Source organism: Monodelphis domestica, chromosome 6 (genome assembly GCF_027887165.1).
Source record: "Monodelphis domestica isolate mMonDom1 chromosome 6, mMonDom1.pri, whole genome shotgun sequence".
NCBI lineage: Eukaryota > Metazoa > Chordata > Mammalia > Didelphimorphia > Didelphidae > Monodelphis > Monodelphis domestica.
This window is the reverse complement of record NC_077232.1, coordinates 1053046-1057621: the sequence shown is the minus strand read 5'-3', so window position 1 is coordinate 1057621 and position 4576 is coordinate 1053046. Positions and strand designations below refer to the sequence as shown.

Genomic DNA, 4576 nt, shown 5'->3' with positions numbered 1-4576 from the left:
ACGAGGCTCCTGCTTGGACCCAGAACGTGGAAACCACAGACAAAACTGTCCGCTGTCCGGCAGCGGGATGGAGGGGTGTCTCCGCCGCCCGAGACCCCGAACCCTGGTGCACAGGGCCTTCTGGGAGCGCTGTGGCTGCTAGCAAAGGCTGCCCTCCAAGGACCCTCCTGGCCCCGATGCTGTGGCGAGGCAACGAGGGGCGCCAGCAAGGGGCCATTTTAAAAACAGGCCCCATCTGGGCTTAGGGCATCTCGCTGGTCCTTGCTGGATGGGGTTCTAAAAAGTCCTAGACCTTCAGGGCAGCTTGATGGCTGGGGGCTAGAGCCAGGCCGGGACACAGGAGGCCCGGGGTCCAAATGTGACCTCCAATACTTCCCAGCTGTGTGACCCTGGGCAAGTCACTGTTATGGGTGTGGAAAGACACCCTTGGGGTTCGGGAAGGATGCCTTTTGCAAGCATGCAATGACTCCAAACTTAGCTTAAAAACAAAGAGATTTATTCATTTAGAGAGTAGTGTCTAGAGTGGCCAGGAGGATAGCAGGGTGGGCCAGCAAGGTGGGGGGCAGTCCCTGGGAGGACAGCCTGGATGGAGAGGCCGTCCCCCAGCGACATGGGTTCTGGGGGTTTTATACTCTTTAGATGGGTGCCCTCAGGCCCTTGGCGGGGTGGGGTGGGGCCTCATCTGACCAAGATTCATCTCTTTGTCCCCCTTACATCTAGAGGACAAAAGGGGGTCTAGAGGAGCCTGGGGGGGGGTCATTGGGGTTGCTGGGTTCAGAGGCACCAGGATGCAAGGGCAGCCAGCTCCCCTGGCAGTAGTCGGCTGGGCGTCTGGGGTGCGGGCCCGTGCCAGCCTCACCCCATGTCCTAGCCCCTGCTGCTCTCCTGCTCGGAGCCGACACTTGGTAGGAAGTAGACACGGAAGGAAGCAGGAAATCAGCGGCTTCCTAGTCTGTATTCCCAGAGCTAGGTTTCCGCGGAGGAGCCAGAGTGTGGGGGCTCCCCGGAAAGGGCCCGAAGCACAAGCAGGGCGTTTCCGATGGTCCGTGGCCTTGGTCAGTCCCTGCGGTGGTACTTGTCTGCCGGTGGCCTCTCGGGCCCTGCTTGTGGCCAGCAGTCCAGGACACGCGCAGCTATCCAGGGAGCCGGCAGCAGCCCAAGTACTGATTCCGGGGCGTCCGGTGCGGAAGGCGTTAGGAGCCATAAACGCTCTCAGGGAGACGCTTGTGGGTGGCTGAGTCCCAAGAGAAGAGACGGCATGCTGGGAAGCAGCAGGTAACCCCAACGAGGCCCTGCACACGGGGACCACAGGACAGCGGAGGTGCCCAGCAGAGAGCCTGGCGGCCCAGGGGTTGGCGCCTTGGAAAGCAGCCCCACACGGCACATCCTCGGACCATGGGCACCCTTGGGCACACGCTTTCTCTTCAAGGTGCTCCCCCTGGTGGTGTGGCTGTTAACCTGGAAATAACAGACTGTCAAATAGAAAAGCCAAGCAGGAGGGGGAGAAGCCCAGCATGCGGTCCTTTCCTCAGCCCGCGCCACAACTTTTTCAGGGCTCTGGGGACGTTACCCCTGGAGAGCCACCCGCTAGGAGCCATTAAAGTCGGGGAGCCCTTCTAGGAGGAACCCGGGGCTGCCGAGGAGGGACAGTTGATTGACTCTACAACGGTAAGAAAGGAAAAGGAGGAGTTCCAGACAGGAATACCGGGCGGGCGGATGTTCACAATGGACCCAAAAGGGAAGGACCCAGCCCAGGGTGAAGGGCTTTGGCCTAAGGGGAGACACCCAGGAGACCCGGACCGGGTTAGCCTGAGACCCAGGAAACAGGGCTTTCCCTGGGGAGGAACCCGGATCCCCCTTAAGCCAGGTAAATGGGTTCGTTCAGCCTTTCTGGGCTACAAGGGTGGGGGCTTCTGCTGTGCACCCCTGGGGTTCGGGAAGGATTTCTTTTGCAAGAATGCAAGACTCCAAAGCTTAGCTTAAAAACAAAGCGAAACTTAGTTTAGGGGGCCCCGTGGGGAGTGAGTGGCCGGGGGCCAGCGAGGCGGGGAGCAGTTCCCGGAGGACAGCGTGAAAGGGGAGGCTGTTCCGGAGGACATCCGCTCTGAAGCTGCCCCTGGGGGGCGGGGCCTGCAGTGGTCAGCCCTCGGGCATTGGTGGGGCGGGGCCTGCCGGGGCAGAAAGATTCATCTCTCGGGCCATCTTAAGTCTAGAGGCCGGTCAAAGGGACCCCAGGGAGGGTCTCCGGGTGTTTCCAGGTCCAGAGTCCCCGGGACAGACAGACGGAAGGGAGCAGGGAGGGAGTTTCCCGGCTCATGGTTCGCCTGGCTTCCTGGGGTTCCACGGGGACACGGCCACGCGCCCTCCGCTGCCCGCTCTTTCCTTTCCCTTTAGAAGCTCACTGACCGTCTCCTAGGCTGGTTGGTCAGAGGAAGGGCATCCGCGGCTCTTGTGGGCCCGCCCCCCCCCCCCCCCCCCCGTGTCTCGGAGTGAGGGGGGGCCGGGCTTCCCGGCTGGGCCCCCTTCGGGAGTGGATCCGGGCGGTTTTCGGCCATGGCGCCCCCTCTCCATCCTAAAACCACGGTCGGCCCCAATCCCGGGAATGCAGGGCCTCCCGGCTCCAGAAGTCTCCCTGGGCTGGGGCGGGAGGCAGTGAGGACATTTGGGAGCCAGAGGGGAGGAGAAGCTGCCAGCGGGCAGCGCCCTTGGGCCCTGAGGGAAGCCCGCGGAGGACCCAGACTCGGCCGGGAGAAAATCCGAGCGCCGGCTTCTTTGCCTGTGAAGGGAGGGAGATGCACCAGGAAGAGGCTCTCCGCTGCGATTCCAGAAAAACCTTCCCAGGCCCAGAGCAGGGCCTGTGGCCGGGCTCAGGTGCTCTGTGGAACAGACAGTGAACCCAGGAACCAGCCGGCACCCCGGAGGTCGGCAGTGCGTCGGGGCAGAGGGAGGGGCGCTCGCTCAGCTTTGCCCTCCATCCTTCCAGGCAGGAAATGGGACGTGCCGCATTTGCCGGCCCACCGGGGGCATTTTTTTTTTTAACCCTCACCTTCCATCTTGGAGTCAATACCGTGTATTGGCTCCAAGGCAGAAGAGCAGTAAGGGCTAGGCAATGGGGGTCAAGTGACTTGCCCAGAGTCACACAGCTGGGAAGTGTCTGAGGCCAGATTGGAACCCAGGACCTCCCATCTCAATCCACTGAGCTACCCAGCTGCCCCCCGGGGGCATCTTCTAAACGCAGCCCTTCACTGGGGCCACGCCTTTGGGGCTAGCTGCCTCGACTCCTTCCCGGGGCCTTCCTTATCCCCAAGGCCCAAACCCGGGCTCTATCCAGCAGGCCCAAGTGGGGAGCCCCTCCATAAGCCCGTGCTAACGAAGTGGAGAGTGCGAGAGACCCCCAAGGGCGACAACGGAGAGAAAGATGCCCCCGTGGAATCTAGAAGCCCCCATTGTAGCCCAGTGAGCCTGACGACGAACACCTCCACGTGGACCTGGTCCCAGGAGTTTCCCCTGGAGCGAAAAGCGCAACTTCCGGGAGTCGGGGCGGGGAGGGCCCTCCCATCGCTGGGGGGCGTCTCCGGCCCCCGGGATTCTCCCCTTGGGTCAAAGGCCTTCCCCCAGGCAGCCCTCCCTAGGCTGGGTGCTGGTAAAGCGTCCGCCCTCGCGGGCGGTCCTGTCCGCGGCTCCTCTTTTTCTGGGTTACCGTCGTAAAGCCAACTCCGACGCTCCGTCCTCGGGTCCCCTGGAGGAATTTGGGCTCTTCCCTCCCGGGAGCTCAGCGACGAGCTGCCGGAGTGCGCCGGGATCGCTGCGAGGGCCCGACAGCGCCGCTAGCCAAAGGGGGCTTCCGTGTCCGCCAGTTTAAGGGAGCCGCGCGAGCCTAGAAGAGAAAGGGCGGGGCCTGGCTGTAGCCTCCGGAAGCTGAGGGAGCCCCTAGCCGGGAGGTTCGCTATCCACGCGGCTCTCAGCCCCGGCCGCAAGGGGGCGCTGCTTTTTCTTGACCTTCTGTCGTCTGTTCTGAGGGAAGGTTCTCCCCCTCCCCCTCCCCCCCCAGTCACTCTCTCTGTCTGGGGGGGGGGGGGGGGGAGGAAGCGCCAGTGCCAGGCGTGTCTGCGAAGTGGGAAACCAAACCAAGGGCCCCCAATCAAACTTAAAAGAGCCCGGCCTAAAAGAGAGGAAAGCCGACCAGACCAGAAGGTGCGTCAGGTGGGGCAAAGGCTCCTTTACGGCCGGAAGGACTCGCGGGCTTGAAGGGACATGGGAAGGGGCCCGAGGAAAACTCGGATGCTAGAAATGGGGGGGGGGCACTAAGCCCTGGGGGAGAGGCACCATTTTGTCCCTAGTTTATAGTGGAGGGGGCCGAGGCCTTGGGTTCAAATCTTGCCTCAGAAGCCTGTGCGCCAAGCCCCTTCACGGCCCTGGGCTCCCGGGAAACACTGGTTGGGCCCTGTTTAGCTCGGTGACGGTAAGGTGGGAAGAGGCGAGCCTTTATGCAGAGGTGCGCAGAGGCGCGTGGTTCGGCCCTTCACCCCCTGGTTCCCGGGCCCTGAGCAGCGGGGTTCGAGCCCTCCTGGGGCGG

At 63.0% G+C, this 4576-nt stretch overlaps 1 long non-coding RNA gene across 1 annotated transcript; it reads right to left on the bottom strand.

The window, feature by feature from the left end:
* Positions 1-479: 479 nt before the first annotated feature.
* On the bottom strand, positions 480-3897 carry LOC130454900 (uncharacterized). Its single transcript, XR_008912673.1, has 2 exons — positions 3701-3897; positions 480-1458 (listed from the first exon to the last, which is right to left on the bottom strand). It is a non-coding gene; the product is annotated as an uncharacterized LOC130454900 (long non-coding RNA).
* Positions 3898-4576: the final 679 nt, after the last annotated feature.